We start from the raw sequence: 23,669 nt of genomic DNA, 5'->3' as shown, positions 1-23,669 counted from the left end.
GAGAGGTTAAATCTATAGTCGAAAGGGGCAGTTGTTTGAGGTGCGATGCATGAGCAGCGAGTCGCAGCACAACAGGAAACTGTGTCGTGCACTGTTTTCTAGAGACGCGGGGAACGTTGGCGCAGGTAGCGTGGCCGAGCGGTCTAAGGCGCTGGTTTAAGGCACCAGTCTCTTCGGAGGCGTGGGTTCGAATCCCACCGCTGCCAATTTTTACTTCTCGTTTTTGTGCCATTGCGCTGTGTTCTCGTGGGGTAGAACGCAGCTCCTGCGGCGGCCGCGTCGCGTAGGTAGCGTGGCCGAGCGGTCTAAGGCGCTGGTTTCAGGCACCAGTCTCTTCGGAGGCGTGGGTTCGAATCCCACCGCTGCCAATTTTTACTTCTCGTTTTTGTGCCATTGCGCTGTGTTCTCGTGGGGTAGAACGCAGCTCCTGCGGCGGCCGCGTCGCGTAGGTAGCGTGGCCGAGCGGTCTAAGGCGCTGGTTTCAGGCACCAGTCTCTTCGGAGGCGTGGGTTCGAATCCCACCGCTGCCAATTTTTACTTCTCGTTTTTGTGCCATTGCGCTGTGTTCTCGTGGGGTAGAACGCAGCTCCTGCGGCGGCCGCGTCGCGTAGGTAGCGTGGCCGAGCGGTCTAAGGCGCTGGTTTCAGGCACCAGTCTCTTCGGAGGCGTGGGTTCGAATCCCACCGCTGCCAACGTTTTCTGTCTCGAAAACAGGAGCACTGATTTCCCGCGAAGGAAATAGCGCAGCAAAGCGTGAGCGTCGCTCTCTTAAACTGTCGTAGCACAGTGCGCGGTGTAACAACAGGATTCACCGGCGCAGTTTGGTCTCATGATTGCTGGCGTTCGTCTCCACGAGATACGTCCAGAGCATGCCGTTCTACGAAGTGGAAGCGTTAATTTTTGCAGTTGTCGTCAAGTAGCGGGTGGACGCTCACCGTGTTTGTTGGAGGAGTGCGTGTGTCGTTATCCGGTGTCGTCTAGTGGCTAGGATACCTGGCTCTCACCCAGGAGGCCCGGGTTCGATTCCCGGTACCGGAAATCCACCATTTTGTTGCTCCTCTTAGGCGACTTGTCCCGACTTTGCTCGACTGACGCTACGCTGACGCTTGCAGAAAAGCACGTTAAGTATGAATGACGGCCACAAGTGACGGCGAGAGAGATGCGACACCTGTCCACCTGTGGTCAACAGACTTGGAGGACTGCAAGACACTGCCAGGGAGATGAATGCAGCTACCCACTCTGGTTAGTGTCCTAACAGCGCAGGCACGTTTCGTTTGCCCGTATACATATAATGGAGATCGCGTCTGACGCAGTGGGCTGAGCTTTGCTGTGTACCGGGCGGGTGCAGTCGCGAGAACTGCTTCCCCGGGCGCCTCCGCGGCCGTGATCGTCTAGTGGTTAGGACATTGCGTTGTGGCCGCAAAAACCCAGGTTCGAATCCTGGTCACGGCAATTTTGAAGGTTTTGCCTTGCTGTTGCTGCAATCATGATCGTCACCCAGTGTTTGAAATCACAATGCTCTCATCACTTTACACTCATGTTCCGCACGCCGCAGGTTGCACTACCATTTCATTATCAGCAACAAGAAATTCGGCCGCCCCAGGGCGTGGGTAGCTGCCTGAGAGGTTAAATCTATAGTCGAAAGGGGCAGTTGTTTGAGGTGCGATGCATGAGCAGCGAGTCGCAGCACAACAGGAAACTGTGTCGTGCACTGTTTTCTAGAGACGCGGGGAACGTTGGCGCAGGTAGCGTGGCCGAGCGGTCTAAGGCGCTGGTTTAAGGCACCAGTCTCTTCGGAGGCGTGGGTTCGAATCCCACCGCTGCCAATTTTTACTTCTCGTTTTTGTGCCATTGCGCTGTGTTCTCGTGGGGTAGAACGCAGCTCCTGCGGCGGCCGCGTCGCGTAGGTAGCGTGGCCGAGCGGTCTAAGGCGCTGGTTTCAGGCACCAGTCTCTTCGGAGGCGTGGGTTCGAATCCCACCGCTGCCAATTTTTACTTCTCGTTTTTGTGCCATTGCGCTGTGTTCTCGTGGGGTAGAACGCAGCTCCTGCGGCGGCCGCGTCGCGTAGGTAGCGTGGCCGAGCGGTCTAAGGCGCTGGTTTCAGGCACCAGTCTCTTCGGAGGCGTGGGTTCGAATCCCACCGCTGCCAACGTTTTCTGTCTCGAAAACAGGAGCACTGATTTCCCGCGAAGGAAATAGCGCAGCAAAGCGTGAGCGTCGCTCTCTTAAACTGTCGTAGCACAGTGCGCGGTGTAACAACAGGATTCACCGGCGCAGTTTGGTCTCATGATTGCTGGCGTTCGTCTCCACGAGATACGTCCAGAGCATGCCGTTCTACGAAGTGGAAGCGTTAATTTTTGCAGTTGTCGTCAAGTAGCGGGTGGACGCTCACCGTGTTTGTTGGAGGAGTGCGTGTGTCGTTATCCGGTGTCGTCTAGTGGCTAGGATACCTGGCTCTCACCCAGGAGGCCCGGGTTCGATTCCCGGTACCGGAAATCCACCATTTTGTTGCTCCTCTTAGGCGACTTGTCCCGACTTTGCTCGACTGACGCTACGCTGACGCTTGCAGAAAAGCACGTTAAGTATGAATGACGGCCACAAGTGACGGCGAGAGAGATGCGACACCTGTCCACCTGTGGTCAACAGACTTGGAGGACTGCAAGACACTGCCAGGGAGATGAATGCAGCTACCCACTCTGGTTAGTGTCCTAACAGCGCAGGCACGTTTCGTTTGCCCGTATACATATAATGGAGATCGCGTCTGACGCAGTGGGCTGAGCTTTGCTGTGTACCGGGCGGGTGCAGTCGCGAGAACTGCTTCCCCGGGCGCCTCCGCGGCCGTGATCGTCTAGTGGTTAGGACATTGCGTTGTGGCCGCAAAAACCCAGGTTCGAATCCTGGTCACGGCAATTTTGAAGGTTTTGCCTTGCTGTTGCTGCAATCATGATCGTCACCCAGTGTTTGAAATCACAATGCTCTCATCACTTTACACTCATGTTCCGCACGCCGCAGGTTGCACTACCATTTCATTATCAGCAACAAGAAATTCGGCCGCCCCAGGGCGTGGGTAGCTGCCTGAGAGGTTAAATCTATAGTCGAAAGGGGCAGTTGTTTGAGGTGCGATGCATGAGCAGCGAGTCGCAGCACAACAGGAAACTGTGTCGTGCACTGTTTTCTAGAGACGCGGGGAACGCTGGCGCAGGTAGCGTGGCCGAGCGGTCTAAGGCGCTGGTTTAAGGCACCAGTCTCTTCGGAGGCGTGGGTTCGAATCCCACCGCTGCCAATTTTTACTTCTCGTTTTTGTGCCATTGCGCTGTGTTCTCGTGGGGTAGAACGCAGCTCCTGCGGCGGCCGCGTCGCGTAGGTAGCGTGGCCGAGCGGTCTAAGGCGCTGGTTTCAGGCACCAGTCTCTTCGGAGGCGTGGGTTCGAATCCCACCGCTGCCAACGTTTTCTGTCTCGAAAACAGGAGCACTGATTTCCCGCGAAGGAAATAGCGCAGCAAAGCGTGAGCGTCGCTCTCTTAAACTGTCGTAGCACAGTGCGCGGTGTAACAACAGGATTCACCGGCGCAGTTTGGTCTCATGATTGCTGGCGTTCGTCTCCACGAGATACGTCCAGAGCATGCCGTTCTACGAAGTGGAAGCGTTAATTTTTGCAGTTGTCGTCAAGTAGCGGGTGGACGCTCACCGTGTTTGTTGGAGGAGTGCGTGTGTCGTTATCCGGTGTCGTCTAGTGGCTAGGATACCTGGCTCTCACCCAGGAGGCCCGGGTTCGATTCCCGGTACCGGAAATCCACCATTTTGTTGCTCCTCTTAGGCGACTTGTCCCGACTTTGCTCGACTGACGCTTGCAGAAAAGCACGTTAAGTATGAATGACGGCCACAAGTGACGGCGAGAGAGATGCGACACCTGTCCACCTGTGGTCAACAGACTTGGAGGACTGCAAGACACTGCCAGGGAGATGAATGCAGCTACCCACTCTGGTTAGTGTCCTAACAGCGCAGGCACGTTTCGTAGCAGTCGCGCCTGAGACACCGTGCTGATCGGACGTGTTACGTGCTCCGTTCCGACACGTGTTTACAAGTCGTGATTACTACTTAACTTTCTCTTTGTCCGTGAAGTGTTCTGATTTTGTGTATATTGATCTCGTGTTTGATTTTCGTTCTTGTGTTCTTCTAGCGGTTCAACCGCTAGCTCTTGTTTGAAATGTCCAGGTTATTTCCGCGAAAGTGTACACTCCGTTTTGATTTCGACAAGTCTACCCGTTATGTGCAGCCTAGTTCCTTGGAGATACATGATTGGATTGTGGATGTTATTGGGATTACCTCTGATCAAGTGCACACTGCGTATTACGATACCGAGCAATATTGTTTCTTTGTAAAATTGCTGAATCCTGTGTTACTGGAAAAGATTATGACGACACACGGAGGGAGAGCTGTTTTTCGGCACCGGGACGAGTCTGTAAGTACTGTGCTCATTTCCAATGCCGACGTCGAGTATACCAATGTGCGTATCTTTCACTTACCTCCTGAAGTAGAAAATTGTTATCTGAAGGAGGTTCTGTCTAAATTCGGGGATATCAAGCAGATTCGAAACGAACGGTGGTCGAACCAGCACAGGTTACAATGTTTCAGTGGCGTCCGATCTGTAGAAATGCATATAAAGCAGAATATACCCTCCCATATTACCGTTTGTGACTATAGGGCTCACGTTACTTACAGTGGCCAACCTCCCACATGCCATATCTGTAATGAGAGTGGTCACTTGCGTCAGGACTGCCCCAGGCGAATATTTGTGCTCAAAAATTCGTTGCAGCAGCGTAAACGGCTTACGTTGGCTGATGTAGTGGCGGATAAACCTATGATAGAGCGTGAGGTCCCTAGTTCTGACGTACCTTCGGAAGAGCTACGAGTAATTCGCCCTGAAGAGTTTCCGGCCCTGGTTAGGAGAGATATTGGTGCTAAGCCACCGGCGAAAGTCGATGCCACGACTAATAAGAGGCGTCGAACTTGTGACAGCCGTGACTCTGATGATGACACCTGCAGTACGCACGAGACCGCGGAACCGGACGTCCGGGGAACAGCTTCGGACGCAAAAGTTATAACCGGTGCAGAGATTGTGGCCGATTCTTCTACGGCAATTTCAAGCGCAGATATTTCCGTAGATGCCATTCAGTTACCGCAGGCTCCTGTCTCAGAACTTCCGCAACAGCACACTCAGGAAGGTCAACAAGTAGGTGTGGCGCACGTGTCTGCTGGAAGTACACACGTCGAGGCTCACTGTGATGGTATACAAACAGTGTCTCCAAGCGCGGACGGTACACAACGCGTGGCAGCCGTTCCGGCCCTGGCCTCAGAACAACATGAATGTCAACAACTCCGCGACGGTATACAAACACAGCAGCCCGGGACTGTCAGTGACAACAAACAGCTTCGGGCAGCGAGTATTGCCAAACAAGCTGATAGTGACAGTGGTGGCTCAGCTGATCGCTCGCCAGAGGGTTCGGCGCTTCCGCTCCCGGCGCAAGATTTGTCAGGAGAGAAGCTTGACATCACCCAAGATCCTCCCACGCCTCCGACTGCAGCGGTGCTACACAGTGTCCGTCACAGGATCCGAGTGCCGCCCAATGTTAATGCTGTCCGGAAAAAGAGTAAAAACAAAGACGCAAGAGAACAACTCAGTGACGTTCCAGACACGAATTCCGCGGCCGCTACTAAGATGGAATGGCATGGAGATGTGGATAATTAAAGGCAGTTGATCCCTCCTTCTCTCAGACATCCTGTTATTATGTCACAGGCTTATACGATCACGACCCTCAATATTAATAAAATCAGATCAGAAGTGAAACTGAATGCATTAAAACAATATCTGTATGAGTCAGGAACTGATATAGCACTTTTACAGGAGGTGTCCATGCCACTTTTTACTCTTCCTGGGTTTGTCGGAATTACGAATTTTTCCCCGGAAACGAGCGTGGGGACCGCAATCTTAATTAGAGAAGGGATTCCGGTTACTGAGATTGAAAAATTGGAATCGGGTAGAGGGGTGGGGATCACCGTTTACGGCGTCACCATCATCAACTTGTACGCACCTTCTGGTAATACCTATCGAGCAGAACGCGCTACTTTTTTTCGGGAACATATACTCTATTTATTTAGGAAAAATCCCCGACGCCTTATCATTGGTGGTGATTTTAATTGTGTCTTATCCCGGAAAGATCAGTCCCCAAATTTTAATTATTCGTCTGAATTAAAGCGCCTCGTGACCGACCTCAAACTTAAAGATGCGTGGGAAATTCGGTACCCGACGTTGGTCCGCTTCACGCACATCGTCGCGAATTCCTGTAGCAGAATCGACAGGATTTATGTTTCAGACGTTTTCGAGACTGATTTATTAAAAGTAGAGACGATCCCCTCCAGTTTCTCCGATCACAGTGGTGTCATCGCGTGCCTGAAATTACTTCCGCAACCCACACGCTGGTATAAAAGTCAATGGAACCTGAATGTGTCTTTGTTAACGGATGTTGAGCTGGAGGAGGGGGTGCGTCGAGCTTGGGAGCAGTGCTTGCGCGCTACTAACAGATTTCGTAGCACTATAGAGTGGTGGACTCTGCAGGCCAAGCCGAAACTGCGAAATGTCATCATGTACTTCGGAATTGAAAGGGCGGCGGAGATCAAAAAGACGATGGAATTTTATTACACAATCTTACGGGACCTGTACGATCGTGCGGACGCGACGACTACCAGAATCGACGACATTCGGAAAATAAAGGCAAAATTAATCAGCCTGAAGAGGATGCAACTGGACGGCCTTAAGATAAAATCTAAAGTGACGTCGGTCAGAGATGATGAAGCAGCCGCTCTGTACCACCTCGTCACACATACAAAGAACAGGAGGCGGACTTTTATTGATGCCCTGAAACTCGAGGATGGAAAAACGATTGACACTCAGCGAGAGATTGTCAACGCTCTGCACGACTATTATGTCAACACCTACGCATCAGCGGCTCTACACGACGACTGCTATGATGGACTGTTTAGCGCCATTTCATCTACCGTAACAAGGGAAGACAATGACTCCATCTCGTTAGCCTTCAGTAATAAAGATGTTTTGGAGGTCGTCTGCAGTTCGCCACTTAAGAAATCCCCTGGCCCTGATGGCTTACCAGTTGAATTTTACAAGCGCTATTGGCACATCATCGGGGACAAAATTACTCAAGTCGTGAACGAAGTCTTGCAAGGAACGTCTGTCCCACCCGTCTTTAAGGAATGTAAAATTGTGCTTCTCCCTAAAAACAGAGGTACTAAAACTATCAACAATTTCCGACCAATCTCGTTATTAAACTCTGATTATAAGATCGTGGCTCGCGCAATTAACGTGAGACTCATGCCACTCACTGCTAAAATCATAGGCCAACAGCAGACATGTGCCTTTAGACGAACAATTCTGCAAACGGCTGCTTTTTACCGAGACGTCATTGCTTTAACGAGCGCTAGTAACATGAAATGTGGGCTGATCTTTCTTGATTTTTTTAAAGCTTTTGATCTTGTAAATCACGCATACCTCCTCGAGACTATGCAAAGATTGGGTTTCTCTCGGAACACGATTGACATGATTAAAAACGTGGCCATGGGAATCACTGCAAATCTTTCCGTTAACTCACAACTGACGCGGCCAATACAAATCAACAGAGGGGTTCCACAAGGGAGCCCCTTGTCCATGTTGCTTTTTGTACTCTCCCTTGAACCTCTGTTACAACAGTTGCAGACGAAACTCACTGGGATTACCATTTCTGGGATAAAAAGTGTAATCGGAGCCTATGCCGACGATGTGGGTGTGGTGATTCGCAATGTCGATGATGTCACCATATTAGCGACTGAACTTCGGAAATACTGTCTGGCGTCAGGGGCGCAGTTAAATGAACAAAAAAGCAAATTTCTGAACCTCTGTGGCCTCCAGCATTTGCGTATTGATTATGCTACACAAGTCAAAGTACACAAGGCTCTAGGGATCATGTTGACGGCGTCCTCTCTAAAGATGATAGCGGCTAACTGGCGGGATGTAGCACGTAAAATAAATGGTGCCCTAATTGATAATTACCATCGCAGCCTCAACCAATTTGATCGTATTCAACTTATCAACGCCTGTATTTTATCAAAGGCGTATTACATGGCGCAGCTTCTGCCGCTCCCTGCAGTACTTGCTAGAAATATTATGTCGAAGATCACTAATTTTATTTGGCGCGGGGAAATTTTTCGCGTATCTGCCAAAACTGCAACACTCCACCCCCTAAACGGAGGGATGGGCTTAGTCGACATCAAGAAAAAGGCAGCAGCTCTCTATGTTACAAGGACGGTCTCTATTCTTAACAATTACCCTTCGGGCATTACGGCGCAATTATTCACCGCCGTCAGGCCGCAAAGTCTTGACCCCCCGCTGAACATTCAGACCATCAGTTACAAGCTCAAACACATCCGAGATTATTACTTTGCACGCAGCTACATCGGTCGAGAACTCTTAAATTCTCGACATTTAGCGGCTCCAGCAATATTGGCATACTGGCGACAACACGAGGGTCCGAATCCAATTGTTACGAAGTACAGTGGCATCAACTGGGATGTGGTATGGCGTAATGTCAGCTCCCGTGTCCTTACTTCAGCCTCTCGAACTGCATGGTACAAAGCAATCAATGATGTGATTAGCACCAATGAGAGGCTGCATAAAATCGGACTCAGTGATACAACCCTCTGCCATAGCTGTCAACTGGTGGATACCGTTATGCACCGTTATACCTGCGGAGAACGTGCACGAAATTGGGGCTGGCTGAGAGAAAAAATAGCCATTGTTACCAGGACTACAACCGCCAACATACCTTCAACTGTGTTGTCTCGACCCGACGTGCGATATTATCCGCCGGCGAAAAATAACGTAGTTATGTGGTTGCTGGGCAACTATTCCAGCTATGTTTTCAATAAACTTGGTGGTGACGATCACTTGGAATTCAAGATGTTTATGGAAATCGAATTCGCGAAAACCTGCAGCTATCCCAATCATGGCAAAAATTTCGGCAATATGCTTAAAATAATATTTAATAGAATGGGTATAGGGTAAGATATATGAGTCTAAGGGGGTGGGCACAGGCCGCGGGACTCGAGTAGTGCCGCGAAGAGGCCCCACTGCTTCTGTCTCGTGTCCTGCCTCCCACACCCCCCCATCTACCGCCACTCACAGCCTCCACTCCAGGACACCGGAAACTGAGAACAATACTTGTGTTTGCAACGGAGCCATTTTTTTCTAATTTTCTCCAGAAGCTATGAGAGACCAGCAAAGAAGAGTTTTTTTTTTAGTTTGTTGATTTTCCAAAAAATCAAAAAAAAAAAAAAAAAAAAAAATTTAAAAAAAGTGGTTAAGGAGTTAAATATATATAAAACAAATGGATAAGGAAAACAACAAAAAAAAAAAAAAAAAAAAAAAGTGGTTAAGGAAAAAAAAAAAAAAAAAAGAATAAAAAAAAAAAAAGAAAAAAAAAAAAGAAAAAAAAAAAAAAAAGCGGTCTAAGGCGCTGGTTTCAGGCACCAGTCTCTTCGGAGGCGTGGGTTCGAATCCCACCGCTGCCAACGTTTTCTGTCTCGAAAACAGGAGCACTGATTTCCCGCGAAGGAAATAGCGCAGCAAAGCGTGAGCGTCGCTCTCTTAAACTGTCGTAGCACAGTGCGCGGTGTAACAACAGGATTCACCGGCGCAGTTTGGTCTCATGATTGCTGGCGTTCGTCTCCACGAGATACGTCCAGAGCATGCCGTTCTACGAAGTGGAAGCGTTAATTTTTGCAGTTGTCGTCAAGTAGCGGGTGGACGCTCACCGTGTTTGTTGGAGGAGTGCGTGTGTCGTTATCCGGTGTCGTCTAGTGGCTAGGATACCTGGCTCTCACCCAGGAGGCCCGGGTTCGATTCCCGGTACCGGAAATCCACCATTTTGTTGCTCCTCTTAGGCGACTTGTCCCGACTTTGCTCGACTGACGCTTGCAGAAAAGCACGTTAAGTATGAATGACGGCCACAAGTGACGGCGAGAGAGATGCGACACCTGTCCACCTGTGGTCAACAGACTTGGAGGACTGCAAGACACTGCCAGGGAGATGAATGCAGCTACCCACTCTGGTTAGTGTCCTAACAGCGCAGGCACGTTTCGTTTGCCCGTATACATATAATGGAGATCGCGTCTGACGCAGTGGGCTGAGCTTTGCTGTGTACCGGGCGGGTGCAGTCGCGAGAACTGCTTCCCCGGGCGCCTCCGCGGCCGTGATCGTCTAGTGGTTAGGACATTGCGTTGTGGCCGCAAAAACCCAGGTTCGAATCCTGGTCACGGCAATTTTGAAGGTTTTGCCTTGCTGTTGCTGCAATCATGATCGTCACCCAGTGTTTGAAATCACAATGCTCTCATCACTTTACACTCATGTTCCGCACGCCGCAGGTTGCACTACCATTTCATTATCAGCAACAAGAAATTCGGCCGCCCCAGGGCGTGGGTAGCTGCCTGAGAGGTTAAATCTATAGTCGAAAGGGGCAGTTGTTTGAGGTGCGATGCATGAGCAGCGAGTCGCAGCACAACAGGAAACTGTGTCGTGCACTGTTTTCTAGAGACGCGGGGAACGCTGGCGCAGGTAGCGTGGCCGAGCGGTCTAAGGCGCTGGTTTAAGGCACCAGTCTCTTCGGAGGCGTGGGTTCGAATCCCACCGCTGCCAATTTTTACTTCTCGTTTTTGTGCCATTGCGCTGTGTTCTCGTGGGGTAGAACGCAGCTCCTGCGGCGGCCGCGTCGCGTAGGTAGCGTGGCCGAGCGGTCTAAGGCGCTGGTTTCAGGCACCAGTCTCTTCGGAGGCGTGGGTTCGAATCCCACCGCTGCCAACGTTTTCTGTCTCGAAAACAGGAGCACTGATTTCCCGCGAAGGAAATAGCGCAGCAAAGCGTGAGCGTCGCTCTCTTAAACTGTCGTAGCACAGTGCGCGGTGTAACAACAGGATTCACCGGCGCAGTTTGGTCTCATGATTGCTGGCGTTCGTCTCCACGAGATACGTCCAGAGCATGCCGTTCTACGAAGTGGAAGCGTTAATTTTTGCAGTTGTCGTCAAGTAGCGGGTGGACGCTCACCGTGTTTGTTGGAGGAGTGCGTGTGTCGTTATCCGGTGTCGTCTAGTGGCTAGGATACCTGGCTCTCACCCAGGAGGCCCGGGTTCGATTCCCGGTACCGGAAATCCACCATTTTGTTGCTCCTCTTAGGCGACTTGTCCCGACTTTGCTCGACTGACGCTACGCTGACGCTTGCAGAAAAGCACGTTAAGTATGAATGACGGCCACAAGTGACGGCGAGAGAGATGCGACACCTGTCCACCTGTGGTCAACAGACTTGGAGGACTGCAAGACACTGCCAGGGAGATGAATGCAGCTACCCACTCTGGTTAGTGTCCTAACAGCGCAGGCACGTTTCGTTTGCCCGTATACATATAATGGAGATCGCGTCTGACGCAGTGGGCTGAGCTTTGCTGTGTACCGGGCGGGTGCAGTCGCGAGAACTGCTTCCCCGGGCGCCTCCGCGGCCGTGATCGTCTAGTGGTTAGGACATTGCGTTGTGGCCGCAAAAACCCAGGTTCGAATCCTGGTCACGGCAATTTTGAAGGTTTTGCCTTGCTGTTGCTGCAATCATGATCGTCACCCAGTGTTTGAAATCACAATGCTCTCATCACTTTACACTCATGTTCCGCACGCCGCAGGTTGCACTACCATTTCATTATCAGCAACAAGAAATTCGGCCGCCCCAGGGCGTGGGTAGCTGCCTGAGAGGTTAAATATATAGTCGAAAGGGGCAGTTGTTTGAGGTGCGATGCATGAGCAGCGAGTCGCAGCACAACAGGAAACTGTGTCGTGCACTGTTTTCTAGAGACGCGGGGAACGCTGGCGCAGGTAGCGTGGCCGAGCGGTCTAAGGCGCTGGTTTAAGGCACCAGTCTCTTCGGAGGCGTGGGTTCGAATCCCACCGCTGCCAATTTTTACTTCTCGTTTTTGTGCCATTGCGCTGTGTTCTCGTGGGGTAGAACGCAGCTCCTGCGGCGGCCGCGTCGCGTAGGTAGCGTGGCCGAGCGGTCTAAGGCGCTGGTTTCAGGCACCAGTCTCTTCGGAGGCGTGGGTTCGAATCCCACCGCTGCCAATTTTTACTTCTCGTTTTTGTGCCATTGCGCTGTGTTCTCGTGGGGTAGAACGCAGCTCCTGCGGCGGCCGCGTCGCGTAGGTAGCGTGGCCGAGCGGTCTAAGGCGCTGGTTTCAGGCACCAGTCTCTTCGGAGGCGTGGGTTCGAATCCCACCGCTGCCAACGTTTTCTGTCTCGAAAACAGGAGCACTGATTTCCCGCGAAGGAAATAGCGCAGCAAAGCGTGAGCGTCGCTCTCTTAAACTGTCGTAGCACAGTGCGCGGTGTAACAACAGGATTCACCGGCGCAGTTTGGTCTCATGATTGCTGGCGTTCGTCTCCACGAGATACGTCCAGAGCATGCCGTTCTACGAAGTGGAAGCGTTAATTTTTGCAGTTGTCGTCAAGTAGCGGGTGGACGCTCACCGTGTTTGTTGGAGGAGTGCGTGTGTCGTTATCCGGTGTCGTCTAGTGGCTAGGATACCTGGCTCTCACCCAGGAGGCCCGGGTTCGATTCCCGGTACCGGAAATCCACCATTTTGTTGCTCCTCTTAGGCGACTTGTCCCGACTTTGCTCGACTGACGCTACGCTGACGCTTGCAGAAAAGCACGTTAAGTATGAATGACGGCCACAAGTGACGGCGAGAGAGATGCGACACCTGTCCACCTGTGGTCAACAGACTTGGAGGACTGCAAGACACTGCCAGGGAGATGAATGCAGCTACCCACTCTGGTTAGTGTCCTAACAGCGCAGGCACGTTTCGTTTGCCCGTATACATATAATGGAGATCGCGTCTGACGCAGTGGGCTGAGCTTTGCTGTGTACCGGGCGGGTGCAGTCGCGAGAACTGCTTCCCCGGGCGCCTCCGCGGCCGTGATCGTCTAGTGGTTAGGACATTGCGTTGTGGCCGCAAAAACCCAGGTTCGAATCCTGGTCACGGCAATTTTGAAGGTTTTGCCTTGCTGTTGCTGCAATCATGATCGTCACCCAGTGTTTGAAATCACAATGCTCTCATCACTTTACACTCATGTTCCGCACGCCGCAGGTTGCACTACCATTTCATTATCAGCAACAAGAAATTCGGCCGCCCCAGGGCGTGGGTAGCTGCCTGAGAGGTTAAATATATAGTCGAAAGGGGCAGTTGTTTGAGGTGCGATGCATGAGCAGCGAGTCGCAGCACAACAGGAAACTGTGTCGTGCACTGTTTTCTAGAGACGCGGGGAACGCTGGCGCAGGTAGCGTGGCCGAGCGGTCTAAGGCGCTGGTTTAAGGCACCAGTCTCTTCGGAGGCGTGGGTTCGAATCCCACCGCTGCCAATTTTTACTTCTCGTTTTTGTGCCATTGCGCTGTGTTCTCGTGGGGTAGAACGCAGCTCCTGCGGCGGCCGCGTCGCGTAGGTAGCGTGGCCGAGCGGTCTAAGGCGCTGGTTTCAGGCACCAGTCTCTTCGGAGGCGTGGGTTCGAATCCCACCGCTGCCAATTTTTACTTCTCGTTTTTGTGCCATTGCGCTGTGTTCTCGTGGGGTAGAACGCAGCTCCTGCGGCGGCCGCGTCGCGTAGGTAGCGTGGCCGAGCGGTCTAAGGCGCTGGTTTCAGGCACCAGTCTCTTCGGAGGCGTGGGTTCGAATCCCACCGCTGCCAACGTTTTCTGTCTCGAAAACAGGAGCACTGATTTCCCGCGAAGGAAATAGCGCAGCAAAGCGTGAGCGTCGCTCTCTTAAACTGTCGTAGCACAGTGCGCGGTGTAACAACAGGATTCACCGGCGCAGTTTGGTCTCATGATTGCTGGCGTTCGTCTCCACGAGATACGTCCAGAGCATGCCGTTCTACGAAGTGGAAGCGTTAATTTTTGCAGTTGTCGTCAAGTAGCGGGTGGACGCTCACCGTGTTTGTTGGAGGAGTGCGTGTGTCGTTATCCGGTGTCGTCTAGTGGCTAGGATACCTGGCTCTCACCCAGGAGGCCCGGGTTCGATTCCCGGTACCGGAAATCCACCATTTTGTTGCTCCTCTTAGGCGACTTGTCCCGACTTTGCTCGACTGACGCTACGCTGACGCTTGCAGAAAAGCACGTTAAGTATGAATGACGGCCACAAGTGACGGCGAGAGAGATGCGACACCTGTCCACCTGTGGTCAACAGACTTGGAGGACTGCAAGACACTGCCAGGGAGATGAATGCAGCTACCCACTCTGGTTAGTGTCCTAACAGCGCAGGCACGTTTCGTTTGCCCGTATACATATAATGGAGATCGCGTCTGACGCAGTGGGCTGAGCTTTGCTGTGTACCGGGCGGGTGCAGTCGCGAGAACTGCTTCCCCGGGCGCCTCCGCGGCCGTGATCGTCTAGTGGTTAGGACATTGCGTTGTGGCCGCAAAAACCCAGGTTCGAATCCTGGTCACGGCAATTTTGAAGGTTTTGCCTTGCTGTTGCTGCAATCATGATCGTCACCCAGTGTTTGAAATCACAATGCTCTCATCACTTTACACTCATGTTCCGCACGCCGCAGGTTGCACTACCATTTCATTATCAGCAACAAGAAATTCGGCCGCCCCAGGGCGTGGGTAGCTGCCTGAGAGGTTAAATCTATAGTCGAAAGGGGCAGTTGTTTGAGGTGCGATGCATGAGCAGCGAGTCGCAGCACAACAGGAAACTGTGTCGTGCACTGTTTTCTAGAGACGCGGGGAACGCTGGCGCAGGTAGCGTGGCCGAGCGGTCTAAGGCGCTGGTTTAAGGCACCAGTCTCTTCGGAGGCGTGGGTTCGAATCCCACCGCTGCCAATTTTTACTTCTCGTTTTTGTGCCATTGCGCTGTGTTCTCGTGGGGTAGAACGCAGCTCCTGCGGCGGCCGCGTCGCGTAGGTAGCGTGGCCGAGCGGTCTAAGGCGCTGGTTTCAGGCACCAGTCTCTTCGGAGGCGTGGGTTCGAATCCCACCGCTGCCAATTTTTACTTCTCGTTTTTGTGCCATTGCGCTGTGTTCTCGTGGGGTAGAACGCAGCTCCTGCGGCGGCCGCGTCGCGTAGGTAGCGTGGCCGAGCGGTCTAAGGCGCTGGTTTCAGGCACCAGTCTCTTCGGAGGCGTGGGTTCGAATCCCACCGCTGCCAACGTTTTCTGTCTCGAAAACAGGAGCACTGATTTCCCGCGAAGGAAATAGCGCAGCAAAGCGTGAGCGTCGCTCTCTTAAACTGTCGTAGCACAGTGCGCGGTGTAACAACAGGATTCACCGGCGCAGTTTGGTCTCATGATTGCTGGCGTTCGTCTCCACGAGATACGTCCAGAGCATGCCGTTCTACGAAGTGGAAGCGTTAATTTTTGCAGTTGTCGTCAAGTAGCGGGTGGACGCTCACCGTGTTTGTTGGAGGAGTGCGTGTGTCGTTATCCGGTGTCGTCTAGTGGCTAGGATACCTGGCTCTCACCCAGGAGGCCCGGGTTCGATTCCCGGTACCGGAAATCCACCATTTTGTTGCTCCTCTTAGGCGACTTGTCCCGACTTTGCTCGACTGACGCTTGCAGAAAAGCACGTTAAGTATGAATGACGGCCACAAGTGACGGCGAGAGAGATGCGACACCTGTCCACCTGTGGTCAACAGACTTGGAGGACTGCAAGACACTGCCAGGGAGATGAATGCAGCTACCCACTCTGGTTAGTGTCCTAACAGCGCAGGCACGTTTCGTTTGCCCGTATACATATAATGGAGATCGCGTCTGACGCAGTGGGCTGAGCTTTGCTGTGTACCGGGCGGGTGCAGTCGCGAGAACTGCTTCCCCGGGCGCCTCCGCGGCCGTGATCGTCTAGTGGTTAGGACATTGCGTTGTGGCCGCAAAAACCCAGGTTCGAATCCTGGTCACGGCAATTTTGAAGGTTTTGCCTTGCTGTTGCTGCAATCATGATCGTCACCCAGTGTTTGAAATCACAATGCTCTCATCACTTTACACTCATGTTCCGCACGCCGCAGGTTGCACTACCATTTCATTATCAGCAACAAGAAATTCGGCCGCCCCAGGGCGTGGGTAGCTGCCTGAGAGGTTAAATCTATAGTCGAAAGGGGCAGTTGTTTGAGGTGCGATGCATGAGCAGCGAGTCGCAGCACAACAGGAAACTGTGTCGTGCACTGTTTTCTAGAGACGCGGGGAACGCTGGCGCAGGTAGCGTGGCCGAGCGGTCTAAGGCGCTGGTTTAAGGCACCAGTCTCTTCGGAGGCGTGGGTTCGAATCCCACCGCTGCCAATTTTTACTTCTCGTTTTTGTGCCATTGCGCTGTGTTCTCGTGGGGTAGAACGCAGCTCCTGCGGCGGCCGCGTCGCGTAGGTAGCGTGGCCGAGCGGTCTAAGGCGCTGGTTTCAGGCACCAGTCTCTTCGGAGGCGTGGGTTCGAATCCCACCGCTGCCAATTTTTACTTCTCGTTTTTGTGCCATTGCGCTGTGTTCTCGTGGGGTAGAACGCAGCTCCTGCGGCGGCCGCGTCGCGTAGGTAGCGTGGCCGAGCGGTCTAAGGCGCTGGTTTCAGGCACCAGTCTCTTCGGAGGCGTGGGTTCGAATCCCACCGCTGCCAACGTTTTCTGTCTCGAAAACAGGAGCACTGATTTCCCGCGAAGGAAATAGCGCAGCAAAGCGTGAGCGTCGCTCTCTTAAACTGTCGTAGCACAGTGCGCGGTGTAACAACAGGATTCACCGGCGCAGTTTGGTCTCATGATTGCTGGCGTTCGTCTCCACGAGATACGTCCAGAGCATGCCGTTCTACGAAGTGGAAGCGTTAATTTTTGCAGTTGTCGTCAAGTAGCGGGTGGACGCTCACCGTGTTTGTTGGAGGAGTGCGTGTGTCGTTATCCGGTGTCGTCTAGTGGCTAGGATACCTGGCTCTCACCCAGGAGGCCCGGGTTCGATTCCCGGTACCGGAAATCCACCATTTTGTTGCTCCTCTTAGGCGACTTGTCCCGACTTTGCTCGACTGACGCTTGCAGAAAAGCACGTTAAGTATGAATGACGGCCACAAGTGACGGCGAGAGAGATGCGACACCTGTCCACCTGTGGTCAACAGACTTGGAGGACTGCAAGACACTGCCAGGGAGATGAATGCAGCTACCCACTCTGGTTAGTGTCCTAACAGCGCAGGCACGTTTCGTTTGCCCGTATACATATAATGGAGATCGCGTCTGACGCAGTGGGCTGAGCTTTGCTGTGTACCGGGCGGGTGCAGTCGCGAGAACTGCTTCCCCGGGCGCCTCCGCGGCCGTGATCGTCTAGTGGTTAGGACATTGCGTTGTGGCCGCAAAAACCCAGGTTCGAATCCTGGTCACGGCAATTTTGAAGGTTTTGCCTTGCTGTTGCTGCAATCATGATCGTCACCCAGTGTTTGAAATCACAATGCTCTCATCACTTTACACTCATGTTCCGCACGCCGCAGGTTGCACTACCATTTCATTATCAGCAACAAGAAATTCGGCCGCCCCAGGGCGTGGGTAGCTGCCTGAGAGGTTAAATCTATAGTCGAAAGGGGCAGTTGTTTGAGGTGCGATGCATGAGCAGCGAGTCGCAGCACAACAGGAAACTGTGTCGTGCACTGTTTTCTAGAGACGCGGGGAACGCTGGCGCAGGTAGCGTGGCCGAGCGGTCTAAGGCGCTGGTTTAAGGCACCAGTCTCTTCGGAGGCGTGGGTTCGAATCCCACCGCTGCCAATTTTTACTTCTCGTTTTTGTGCCATTGCGCTGTGTTCTCGTGGGGTCGAACGCAGCTCCTGCGGCGGCCGCGTCGCGTAGGTAGCGTGGCCGAGCGGTCTAAGGCGCTGGTTTCAGGCACCAGTCTCTTCGGAGGCGTGGGTTCGAATCCCACCGCTGCCAACGTTTTCTGTCTCGAAAACAGGAGCACTGATTTCCCGCGAAGGAAATAGCGCAGCAAAGCGTGAGCGTCGCTCTCTTAAACTGTCGTAGCACAGTGCGCGGTGTAACAACAGGATTCACCGGCGCAGTTTGGTCTCATGATTGCTGGCGTTCGTCTCCACGAGATACGTCCAGAGCATGCCGTTTTACGAAGTGGAAGCGTTAATTTTTGCAGTTGTCGTCAAGTAGCGGGTGGACGCTCACCGTGTTTGTTGGAGGAGTGCGTGTGTCGTTATCCGGTGTCGTCTAGTGGCTAGGATACCTGGCTCTCACCCAGGAGGCCCGGGTTCGATTCCCGGTACCGGAAATCCACCATTTTGTTGCTCCTCTTAGGCGACTTGTCCCGACTTTGCTCGACTGACGCTTGCAGAAAAGCACGTTAAGTATGAATGACGGCCACAAGTGACGGCGAGAGAGATGCGACACCTGTCCACCTGTGGTCAACAGACTTGGAGGACTGCAAGACACTGCCAGGGAGATGAATGCAGCTACCCACTCTGGTTAGTGTCCTAACAGCGCAGGCACGTTTCGTTTGCCCGTATACATATAATGGAGATCGCGTCTGACGCAGTGGGCTGAGCTTTGCTGTGTACCGGGCGGGTGCAGTCGCGAGAACTGCTTCCCCGGGCGCCTCCGCGGCCGTGATCGTCTAGTGGTTAGGACATTGCGTTGTGGCCGCAAAAACCCAGGTTCGAATCCTGGTCACGGCAATTTTGAAGGTTTTGCCTTGCTGTTGCTGCAATCATGATCGTCACCCAGTGTTTGAAATCACAATGCTCTCATCACTTTACACTCATGTTCCGCACGCCGCAGGTTGCACTACCATTTCATTATCAGCAACAAGAAATTCGGCCGCCCCAGGGCGTGGGTAGCTGCCTGAGAGGTTAAATCTATAGTCGAAAGGGGCAGTTGTTTGAGGTGCGATGCATGAGCAGCGAGTCGCAGCACAACAGGAAACTGTGTCGTGCACTGTTTTCTAGAGACGCGGGGAACGCTGGCGCAGGTAGCGTGGCCGAGCGGTCTAAGGCGCTGGTTTAAGGCACCAGTCTCTTCGGAGGCGTGGGTTCGAATCCCACCGCTGCCAATTTTTACTTCTCGTTTTTGTGCCATTGCGCTGTGTTCTCGTGGGGTAGAACGCAGCTCCTGCGGCGGCCGCGGCGCGTAGGTAGCGTGGCCGAGCGGTCTAAGGCGCTGGTTTCAGGCACCAGTCTCTTCGGAGGCGTGGGTTCGAATCCCACCGCTGCCAACGTTTTCTGTCTCGAAAACAGGAGCACTGATTTCCCGCGAAGGAAATAGCGCAGCAAAGCGTGAGCGTCGCTCTCTTAAACTGTCGTAGCACAGTGCGCGGTGTAACAACAGGATTCACCGGCGCAGTTTGGTCTCATGATTGCTGGCGTTCGTCTCCACGAGATACGTCCAGAGCATGCCGTTCTACGAAGTGGAAGCGTTAATTTTTGCAGTTGTCGTCAAGTAGCGGGTGGACGCTCACCGTGTTTGTTGGAGGAGTGCGTGTGTCGTTATCCGGTGTCGTCTAGTGGCTAGGATACCTGGCTCTCACCCAGGAGGCCCGGGTTCGATTCCCGGTACCGGAAATCCACCATTTTGTTGCTCCTCTTAGGCGACTTGTCCCGACTTTGCTCGACTGACGCTACGCTGACGCTTGCAGAAAAGCACGTTAAGTATGAATGACGGCCACAAGTGACGGCGAGAGAGATGCGACACCTGTCCACCTGTGGTCAACAGACTTGGAGGACTGCAAGACACTGCCAGGGAGATGAATGCAGCTACCCACTCTGGTTAGTGTCCTAACAGCGCAGGCACGTTTCGTTTGCCCGTATACATATAATGGAGATCGCGTCTGACGCAGTGGGCTGAGCTTTGCTGTGTACCGGGCGGGTGCAGTCGCGAGAACTGCTTCCCCGGGCGCCTCCGCGGCCGTGATCGTCTAGTGGTTAGGACATTGCGTTGTGGCCGCAAAAACCCAGGTTCGAATCCTGGTCACGGCAATTTTGAAGGTTTTGCCTTGCTGTTGCTGCAATCATGATCGTCACCCAGTGTTTGAAATCACAATGCTCTCATCACTTTACACTCATGTTCCGCACGCCGCAGGTTGCACTACCATTTCATTATCAGCAACAAGAAATTCGGCCGCCCCAGGGCGTGGGTAGCTGCCTGAGAGGTTAAATATATAGTCGAAAGGGGCAGTTGTTTGAGGTGCGATGCATGAGCAGCGAGTCGCAGCACAACAGGAAACTGTGTCGTGCACTGTTTTCTAGAGACGCGGGGAACGCTGGCGCAGGTAGCGTGGCCGAGCGGTCTAAGGCGCTGGTTTAAGGCACCAGTCTCTTCGGAGGCGTGGGTTCGAATCCCACCGCTGCCAATTTTTACTTCTCGTTTTTGTGCCATTGCGCTGTGTTCTCGTGGGGTAGAACGCAGCTCCTGCGGCGGCCGCGTCGCGTAGGTAGCGTGGCCGAGCGGTCTAAGGCGCTGGTTTCAGGCACCAGTCTCTTCGGAGGCGTGGGTTCGAATCCCACCGCTGCCAATTTTTACTTCTCGTTTTTGTGCCATTGCGCTGTGTTCTCGTGGGGTAGAACGCAGCTCCTGCGGCGGCCGCGGCGCGTAGGTAGCGTGGCCGAGCGGTCTAAGGCGCTGGTTTCAGGCACCAGTCTCTTCGGAGGCGTGGGTTCGAATCCCACCGCTGCCAACGTTTTCTGTCTCGAAAACAGGAGCACTGATTTCCCGCGAAGGAAATAGCGCAGCAAAGCGTGAGCGTCGCTCTCTTAAACTGTCGTAGCACAGTGCGCGGTGTAACAACAGGATTCACCGGCGCAGTTTGGTCTCATGATTGCTGGCGTTCGTCTCCACGAGATACGTCCAGAGCATGCCGTTCTACGAAGTGGAAGCGTTAATTTTTGCAGTTGTCGTCAAGTAGCGGGTGGACGCTCACCGTGTTTGTTGGAGGAGTGCGTGTGTCGTTATCCGGTGTCGTCTAGTGGCTAGGATACCTGGCTCTCACCCAGGAGGCCCGGGTTCGATTCCCGGTACCGGAAATCCACCATTTTGTTGCTCCTCTTAGGCGACTTGTCCCGACTTTGCTCGACTGACGCTACGCTGACGCTTGCAGAAAAGCACGTTAAGTATGAATGACGGCCACAAGTGACGGCGAGAGAGATGCGACACCTGTCCACCTGTGGTCAACAGACTTGGAGGACTGCAAGACACTGCCAGGGAGATGAATGCAGCTACCCACTCTGGTTAGTGTCCTAACAGCGCAGGCACGTTTCGTTTGCCCGTATACATATAATGGAGATCGCGTCTGACGCAGTGGGCTGAGCTTTGCTGTGTACCGGGCGGGTGCAGTCGCGAGAACTGCCCTCCGCGGCCGTGATCGTCTAGTGGTTAGGACATTGCGTTGTGGCCGCAAAAACCCAGGTTCGAATCCTGGTCACGGCAATTTTGAAGGTTTTGCCTTGCTGTTGCTGCAATCATGATCGTCACCCAGTGTTTGAAATCACAATGCTCTCATCACTTTACACTCATGTTCCGCACGCCGCAGGTTGCACTACCATTTCATTATCAGCAACAAGAAATTCGGCCGCCCCAGGGCGTGGGTAGCTGCCTGAGAGGTTAAATCTATAGTCGAAAGGGGCAGTTGTTTGAGGTGCGATGCATGAGCAGCGAGTCGCAGCACAACAGGAAACTGTGTCGTGCACTGTTTTCTAGAGACGCGGGGAACGCTGGCGCAGGTAGCGTGGCCGAGCGGTCTAAGGCGCTGGTTTAAGGCACCAGTCTCTTCGGAGGCGTGGGTTCGAATCCCACCGCTGCCAATTTTTACTTCTCGTTTTTGTGCCATTGCGCTGTGTTCTCGTGGGGTAGAACGCAGCTCCTGCGGCGGCCGCGTCGCGTAGGTAGCGTGGCCGAGCGGTCTAAGGCGCTGGTTTCAGGCACCAGTCTCTTCGGAGGCGTGGGTTCGAATCCCACCGCTGCCAATTTTTACTTCTCGTTTTTGTGCCATTGCGCTGTGTTCTCGTGGGGTAGAACGCAGCTCCTGCGGCGGCCGCGTCGCGTAGGTAGCGTGGCCGAGCGGTCTAAGGCGCTGGTTTCAGGCACCAGTCTCTTCGGAGGCGTGGGTTCGAATCCCACCGCTGCCAACGTTTTCTGTCTCGAAAACAGGAGCACTGATTTCCCGCGAAGGAAATAGCGCAGCAAAGCGTGAGCGTCGCTCTCTTAAACTGTCGTAGCACAGTGCGCGGTGTAACAACAGGATTCACCGGCGCAGTTTGGTCTCATGATTGCTGGCGTTCGTCTCCACGAGATACGTCCAGAGCATGCCGTTCTACGAAGTGGAAGCGTTAATTTTTGCAGTTGTCGTCAAGTAGCGGGTGGACGCTCACCGTGTTTGTTGGAGGAGTGCGTGTGTCGTTATCCGGTGTCGTCTAGTGGCTAGGATACCTGGCTCTCACCCAGGAGGCCCGGGTTCGATTCCCGGTACCGGAAATCCACCATTTTGTTGCTCCTCTTAGGCGACTTGTCCCGACTTTGCTCGACTGACGCTTGCAGAAAAGCACGTTAAGTATGAATGACGGCCACAAGTGACGGCGAGAGAGATGCGACACCTGTCCACCTGTGGTCAACAGACTTGGAGGACTGCAAGACACTGCCAGGGAGATGAATGCAGCTACCCACTCTGGTTAGTGTCCTAACAGCGCAGGCACGTTTCGTTTGCCCGTATACATATAATGGAGATCGCGTCTGACGCAGTGGGCTGAGCTTTGCTGTGTACCGGGCGGGTGCAGTCGCGAGAACTGCTTCCCCGGGCGCCTCCGCGGCCGTGATCGTCTAGTGGTTAGGACATTGCGTTGTGGCCGCAAAAACCCAGGTTCGAATCCTGGTCACGGCAATTTTGAAGGTTTTGCCTTGCTGTTGCTGCAATCATGATCGTCACCCAGTGTTTGAAATCACAATGCTCTCATCACTTTACACTCATGTTCCGCACGCCGCAGGTTGCACTACCATTTCATTATCAGCAACAAGAAATTCGGCCGCCCCAGGGCGTGGGTAGCTGCCTGAGAGGTTAAATCTATAGTCGAAAGGGGCAGTTGTTTGAGGTGCGATGCATGAGCAGCGAGTCGCAGCACAACAGGAAACTGTGTCGTGCACTGTTTTCTAGAGACGCGGGGAACGCTGGCGCAGGTAGCGTGGCCGAGCGGTCTAAGGCGCTGGTTTAAGGCACCAGTCTCTTCGGAGGCGTGGGTTCGAATCCCACCGCTGCCAATTTTTACTTCTCGTTTTTGTGCCATTGCGCTGTGTTCTCGTGGGGTAGAACGCAGCTCCTGCGGCGGCCGCGTCGCGTAGGTAGCGTGGCCGAGCGGTCTAAGGCGCTGGTTTCAGGCACCAGTCTCTTCGGAGGCGTGGGTTCGAATCCCACCGCTGCCAATTTTTACTTCTCGTTTTTGTGCCATTGCGCTGTGTTCTCGTGGGGTAGAACGCAGCTCCTGCGGCGGCCGCGGCGCGTAGGTAGCGTGGCCGAGCGGTCTAAGGCGCTGGTTTCAGGCACCAGTCTCTTCGGAGGCGTGGGTTCGAATCCCACCGCTGCCAACGTTTTCTGTCTCGAAAACAG

General features: G+C 53.4%; 61 non-coding genes across 61 annotated transcripts; all 61 read left to right on the top strand.

The window, feature by feature from the left end:
- The first annotated feature begins 124 nt into the window (after positions 1–124).
- On the top strand, positions 125–206 carry Trnal-aag (transfer RNA leucine (anticodon AAG)). Its single transcript has one exon. It is a non-coding gene; the product is annotated as a tRNA-Leu (tRNA).
- Positions 207–286: 80 nt separating this feature from the next.
- On the top strand, positions 287–368 carry Trnal-cag (transfer RNA leucine (anticodon CAG)). Its single transcript has one exon. It is a non-coding gene; the product is annotated as a tRNA-Leu (tRNA).
- Positions 369–448: 80 nt separating this feature from the next.
- On the top strand, positions 449–530 carry Trnal-cag (transfer RNA leucine (anticodon CAG)). Its single transcript has one exon. It is a non-coding gene; the product is annotated as a tRNA-Leu (tRNA).
- Positions 531–610: 80 nt separating this feature from the next.
- Positions 611–692, top strand: Trnal-cag (transfer RNA leucine (anticodon CAG)). Its single transcript has one exon. It is a non-coding gene; the product is annotated as a tRNA-Leu (tRNA).
- Positions 693–966: 274 nt separating this feature from the next.
- Positions 967–1,038, top strand: Trnae-cuc (transfer RNA glutamic acid (anticodon CUC)). Its single transcript has one exon. It is a non-coding gene; the product is annotated as a tRNA-Glu (tRNA).
- Positions 1,039–1,380: 342 nt separating this feature from the next.
- Positions 1,381–1,452, top strand: Trnah-gug (transfer RNA histidin (anticodon GUG)). The gene has a single exon. It is a non-coding gene; the product is annotated as a tRNA-His (tRNA).
- A 292-nt stretch (positions 1,453–1,744) lies between these two features.
- On the top strand, positions 1,745–1,826 carry Trnal-aag (transfer RNA leucine (anticodon AAG)). The gene has a single exon. It is a non-coding gene; the product is annotated as a tRNA-Leu (tRNA).
- Positions 1,827–1,906: 80 nt separating this feature from the next.
- Trnal-cag (transfer RNA leucine (anticodon CAG)) lies at positions 1,907–1,988 on the top strand. The gene has a single exon. It is a non-coding gene; the product is annotated as a tRNA-Leu (tRNA).
- An 80-nt stretch (positions 1,989–2,068) lies between these two features.
- Trnal-cag (transfer RNA leucine (anticodon CAG)) lies at positions 2,069–2,150 on the top strand. Its single transcript has one exon. It is a non-coding gene; the product is annotated as a tRNA-Leu (tRNA).
- A 274-nt stretch (positions 2,151–2,424) lies between these two features.
- On the top strand, positions 2,425–2,496 carry Trnae-cuc (transfer RNA glutamic acid (anticodon CUC)). The gene has a single exon. It is a non-coding gene; the product is annotated as a tRNA-Glu (tRNA).
- A 342-nt stretch (positions 2,497–2,838) lies between these two features.
- Positions 2,839–2,910, top strand: Trnah-gug (transfer RNA histidin (anticodon GUG)). The gene has a single exon. It is a non-coding gene; the product is annotated as a tRNA-His (tRNA).
- A 292-nt stretch (positions 2,911–3,202) lies between these two features.
- Trnal-aag (transfer RNA leucine (anticodon AAG)) lies at positions 3,203–3,284 on the top strand. The gene has a single exon. It is a non-coding gene; the product is annotated as a tRNA-Leu (tRNA).
- Positions 3,285–3,364: 80 nt separating this feature from the next.
- On the top strand, positions 3,365–3,446 carry Trnal-cag (transfer RNA leucine (anticodon CAG)). Its single transcript has one exon. It is a non-coding gene; the product is annotated as a tRNA-Leu (tRNA).
- A 274-nt stretch (positions 3,447–3,720) lies between these two features.
- On the top strand, positions 3,721–3,792 carry Trnae-cuc (transfer RNA glutamic acid (anticodon CUC)). Its single transcript has one exon. It is a non-coding gene; the product is annotated as a tRNA-Glu (tRNA).
- Positions 3,793–9,893: 6,101 nt separating this feature from the next.
- Positions 9,894–9,965, top strand: Trnae-cuc (transfer RNA glutamic acid (anticodon CUC)). The gene has a single exon. It is a non-coding gene; the product is annotated as a tRNA-Glu (tRNA).
- Positions 9,966–10,296: 331 nt separating this feature from the next.
- Trnah-gug (transfer RNA histidin (anticodon GUG)) lies at positions 10,297–10,368 on the top strand. The gene has a single exon. It is a non-coding gene; the product is annotated as a tRNA-His (tRNA).
- Positions 10,369–10,660: 292 nt separating this feature from the next.
- Trnal-aag (transfer RNA leucine (anticodon AAG)) lies at positions 10,661–10,742 on the top strand. The gene has a single exon. It is a non-coding gene; the product is annotated as a tRNA-Leu (tRNA).
- Positions 10,743–10,822: 80 nt separating this feature from the next.
- Trnal-cag (transfer RNA leucine (anticodon CAG)) lies at positions 10,823–10,904 on the top strand. The gene has a single exon. It is a non-coding gene; the product is annotated as a tRNA-Leu (tRNA).
- Positions 10,905–11,178: 274 nt separating this feature from the next.
- Positions 11,179–11,250, top strand: Trnae-cuc (transfer RNA glutamic acid (anticodon CUC)). Its single transcript has one exon. It is a non-coding gene; the product is annotated as a tRNA-Glu (tRNA).
- A 342-nt stretch (positions 11,251–11,592) lies between these two features.
- Trnah-gug (transfer RNA histidin (anticodon GUG)) lies at positions 11,593–11,664 on the top strand. Its single transcript has one exon. It is a non-coding gene; the product is annotated as a tRNA-His (tRNA).
- A 292-nt stretch (positions 11,665–11,956) lies between these two features.
- On the top strand, positions 11,957–12,038 carry Trnal-aag (transfer RNA leucine (anticodon AAG)). Its single transcript has one exon. It is a non-coding gene; the product is annotated as a tRNA-Leu (tRNA).
- Positions 12,039–12,118: 80 nt separating this feature from the next.
- Positions 12,119–12,200, top strand: Trnal-cag (transfer RNA leucine (anticodon CAG)). The gene has a single exon. It is a non-coding gene; the product is annotated as a tRNA-Leu (tRNA).
- Positions 12,201–12,280: 80 nt separating this feature from the next.
- Trnal-cag (transfer RNA leucine (anticodon CAG)) lies at positions 12,281–12,362 on the top strand. Its single transcript has one exon. It is a non-coding gene; the product is annotated as a tRNA-Leu (tRNA).
- Positions 12,363–12,636: 274 nt separating this feature from the next.
- On the top strand, positions 12,637–12,708 carry Trnae-cuc (transfer RNA glutamic acid (anticodon CUC)). The gene has a single exon. It is a non-coding gene; the product is annotated as a tRNA-Glu (tRNA).
- Positions 12,709–13,050: 342 nt separating this feature from the next.
- Positions 13,051–13,122, top strand: Trnah-gug (transfer RNA histidin (anticodon GUG)). The gene has a single exon. It is a non-coding gene; the product is annotated as a tRNA-His (tRNA).
- Positions 13,123–13,414: 292 nt separating this feature from the next.
- On the top strand, positions 13,415–13,496 carry Trnal-aag (transfer RNA leucine (anticodon AAG)). The gene has a single exon. It is a non-coding gene; the product is annotated as a tRNA-Leu (tRNA).
- Positions 13,497–13,576: 80 nt separating this feature from the next.
- On the top strand, positions 13,577–13,658 carry Trnal-cag (transfer RNA leucine (anticodon CAG)). Its single transcript has one exon. It is a non-coding gene; the product is annotated as a tRNA-Leu (tRNA).
- Positions 13,659–13,738: 80 nt separating this feature from the next.
- Trnal-cag (transfer RNA leucine (anticodon CAG)) lies at positions 13,739–13,820 on the top strand. The gene has a single exon. It is a non-coding gene; the product is annotated as a tRNA-Leu (tRNA).
- Positions 13,821–14,094: 274 nt separating this feature from the next.
- Trnae-cuc (transfer RNA glutamic acid (anticodon CUC)) lies at positions 14,095–14,166 on the top strand. Its single transcript has one exon. It is a non-coding gene; the product is annotated as a tRNA-Glu (tRNA).
- A 342-nt stretch (positions 14,167–14,508) lies between these two features.
- Trnah-gug (transfer RNA histidin (anticodon GUG)) lies at positions 14,509–14,580 on the top strand. Its single transcript has one exon. It is a non-coding gene; the product is annotated as a tRNA-His (tRNA).
- Positions 14,581–14,872: 292 nt separating this feature from the next.
- Trnal-aag (transfer RNA leucine (anticodon AAG)) lies at positions 14,873–14,954 on the top strand. The gene has a single exon. It is a non-coding gene; the product is annotated as a tRNA-Leu (tRNA).
- Positions 14,955–15,034: 80 nt separating this feature from the next.
- On the top strand, positions 15,035–15,116 carry Trnal-cag (transfer RNA leucine (anticodon CAG)). Its single transcript has one exon. It is a non-coding gene; the product is annotated as a tRNA-Leu (tRNA).
- An 80-nt stretch (positions 15,117–15,196) lies between these two features.
- Positions 15,197–15,278, top strand: Trnal-cag (transfer RNA leucine (anticodon CAG)). The gene has a single exon. It is a non-coding gene; the product is annotated as a tRNA-Leu (tRNA).
- Positions 15,279–15,552: 274 nt separating this feature from the next.
- On the top strand, positions 15,553–15,624 carry Trnae-cuc (transfer RNA glutamic acid (anticodon CUC)). The gene has a single exon. It is a non-coding gene; the product is annotated as a tRNA-Glu (tRNA).
- A 331-nt stretch (positions 15,625–15,955) lies between these two features.
- Trnah-gug (transfer RNA histidin (anticodon GUG)) lies at positions 15,956–16,027 on the top strand. Its single transcript has one exon. It is a non-coding gene; the product is annotated as a tRNA-His (tRNA).
- A 292-nt stretch (positions 16,028–16,319) lies between these two features.
- Trnal-aag (transfer RNA leucine (anticodon AAG)) lies at positions 16,320–16,401 on the top strand. The gene has a single exon. It is a non-coding gene; the product is annotated as a tRNA-Leu (tRNA).
- An 80-nt stretch (positions 16,402–16,481) lies between these two features.
- Trnal-cag (transfer RNA leucine (anticodon CAG)) lies at positions 16,482–16,563 on the top strand. Its single transcript has one exon. It is a non-coding gene; the product is annotated as a tRNA-Leu (tRNA).
- An 80-nt stretch (positions 16,564–16,643) lies between these two features.
- Trnal-cag (transfer RNA leucine (anticodon CAG)) lies at positions 16,644–16,725 on the top strand. Its single transcript has one exon. It is a non-coding gene; the product is annotated as a tRNA-Leu (tRNA).
- A 274-nt stretch (positions 16,726–16,999) lies between these two features.
- On the top strand, positions 17,000–17,071 carry Trnae-cuc (transfer RNA glutamic acid (anticodon CUC)). The gene has a single exon. It is a non-coding gene; the product is annotated as a tRNA-Glu (tRNA).
- A 331-nt stretch (positions 17,072–17,402) lies between these two features.
- Positions 17,403–17,474, top strand: Trnah-gug (transfer RNA histidin (anticodon GUG)). Its single transcript has one exon. It is a non-coding gene; the product is annotated as a tRNA-His (tRNA).
- Positions 17,475–17,766: 292 nt separating this feature from the next.
- On the top strand, positions 17,767–17,848 carry Trnal-aag (transfer RNA leucine (anticodon AAG)). Its single transcript has one exon. It is a non-coding gene; the product is annotated as a tRNA-Leu (tRNA).
- An 80-nt stretch (positions 17,849–17,928) lies between these two features.
- Trnal-cag (transfer RNA leucine (anticodon CAG)) lies at positions 17,929–18,010 on the top strand. The gene has a single exon. It is a non-coding gene; the product is annotated as a tRNA-Leu (tRNA).
- A 274-nt stretch (positions 18,011–18,284) lies between these two features.
- On the top strand, positions 18,285–18,356 carry Trnae-cuc (transfer RNA glutamic acid (anticodon CUC)). Its single transcript has one exon. It is a non-coding gene; the product is annotated as a tRNA-Glu (tRNA).
- Positions 18,357–18,687: 331 nt separating this feature from the next.
- On the top strand, positions 18,688–18,759 carry Trnah-gug (transfer RNA histidin (anticodon GUG)). Its single transcript has one exon. It is a non-coding gene; the product is annotated as a tRNA-His (tRNA).
- A 292-nt stretch (positions 18,760–19,051) lies between these two features.
- On the top strand, positions 19,052–19,133 carry Trnal-aag (transfer RNA leucine (anticodon AAG)). Its single transcript has one exon. It is a non-coding gene; the product is annotated as a tRNA-Leu (tRNA).
- Positions 19,134–19,213: 80 nt separating this feature from the next.
- On the top strand, positions 19,214–19,295 carry Trnal-cag (transfer RNA leucine (anticodon CAG)). Its single transcript has one exon. It is a non-coding gene; the product is annotated as a tRNA-Leu (tRNA).
- Positions 19,296–19,569: 274 nt separating this feature from the next.
- On the top strand, positions 19,570–19,641 carry Trnae-cuc (transfer RNA glutamic acid (anticodon CUC)). The gene has a single exon. It is a non-coding gene; the product is annotated as a tRNA-Glu (tRNA).
- Positions 19,642–19,983: 342 nt separating this feature from the next.
- Positions 19,984–20,055, top strand: Trnah-gug (transfer RNA histidin (anticodon GUG)). Its single transcript has one exon. It is a non-coding gene; the product is annotated as a tRNA-His (tRNA).
- Positions 20,056–20,347: 292 nt separating this feature from the next.
- Trnal-aag (transfer RNA leucine (anticodon AAG)) lies at positions 20,348–20,429 on the top strand. Its single transcript has one exon. It is a non-coding gene; the product is annotated as a tRNA-Leu (tRNA).
- An 80-nt stretch (positions 20,430–20,509) lies between these two features.
- On the top strand, positions 20,510–20,591 carry Trnal-cag (transfer RNA leucine (anticodon CAG)). Its single transcript has one exon. It is a non-coding gene; the product is annotated as a tRNA-Leu (tRNA).
- An 80-nt stretch (positions 20,592–20,671) lies between these two features.
- Trnal-cag (transfer RNA leucine (anticodon CAG)) lies at positions 20,672–20,753 on the top strand. The gene has a single exon. It is a non-coding gene; the product is annotated as a tRNA-Leu (tRNA).
- Positions 20,754–21,027: 274 nt separating this feature from the next.
- Positions 21,028–21,099, top strand: Trnae-cuc (transfer RNA glutamic acid (anticodon CUC)). Its single transcript has one exon. It is a non-coding gene; the product is annotated as a tRNA-Glu (tRNA).
- A 331-nt stretch (positions 21,100–21,430) lies between these two features.
- On the top strand, positions 21,431–21,502 carry Trnah-gug (transfer RNA histidin (anticodon GUG)). Its single transcript has one exon. It is a non-coding gene; the product is annotated as a tRNA-His (tRNA).
- A 292-nt stretch (positions 21,503–21,794) lies between these two features.
- Positions 21,795–21,876, top strand: Trnal-aag (transfer RNA leucine (anticodon AAG)). Its single transcript has one exon. It is a non-coding gene; the product is annotated as a tRNA-Leu (tRNA).
- An 80-nt stretch (positions 21,877–21,956) lies between these two features.
- Trnal-cag (transfer RNA leucine (anticodon CAG)) lies at positions 21,957–22,038 on the top strand. The gene has a single exon. It is a non-coding gene; the product is annotated as a tRNA-Leu (tRNA).
- Positions 22,039–22,118: 80 nt separating this feature from the next.
- Trnal-cag (transfer RNA leucine (anticodon CAG)) lies at positions 22,119–22,200 on the top strand. Its single transcript has one exon. It is a non-coding gene; the product is annotated as a tRNA-Leu (tRNA).
- Positions 22,201–22,474: 274 nt separating this feature from the next.
- Positions 22,475–22,546, top strand: Trnae-cuc (transfer RNA glutamic acid (anticodon CUC)). The gene has a single exon. It is a non-coding gene; the product is annotated as a tRNA-Glu (tRNA).
- A 331-nt stretch (positions 22,547–22,877) lies between these two features.
- Positions 22,878–22,949, top strand: Trnah-gug (transfer RNA histidin (anticodon GUG)). The gene has a single exon. It is a non-coding gene; the product is annotated as a tRNA-His (tRNA).
- A 292-nt stretch (positions 22,950–23,241) lies between these two features.
- Trnal-aag (transfer RNA leucine (anticodon AAG)) lies at positions 23,242–23,323 on the top strand. Its single transcript has one exon. It is a non-coding gene; the product is annotated as a tRNA-Leu (tRNA).
- An 80-nt stretch (positions 23,324–23,403) lies between these two features.
- Trnal-cag (transfer RNA leucine (anticodon CAG)) lies at positions 23,404–23,485 on the top strand. Its single transcript has one exon. It is a non-coding gene; the product is annotated as a tRNA-Leu (tRNA).
- Positions 23,486–23,565: 80 nt separating this feature from the next.
- On the top strand, positions 23,566–23,647 carry Trnal-cag (transfer RNA leucine (anticodon CAG)). Its single transcript has one exon. It is a non-coding gene; the product is annotated as a tRNA-Leu (tRNA).
- Positions 23,648–23,669: the final 22 nt, after the last annotated feature.

This window comes from Schistocerca nitens, chromosome 2 (assembly GCF_023898315.1).
Source record: "Schistocerca nitens isolate TAMUIC-IGC-003100 chromosome 2, iqSchNite1.1, whole genome shotgun sequence".
Lineage (NCBI taxonomy): Eukaryota > Metazoa > Arthropoda > Insecta > Orthoptera > Acrididae > Schistocerca > Schistocerca nitens.
Note: the sequence above shows the minus strand (reverse complement) of the source record. Positions and strands in the feature narration are given on the sequence as shown.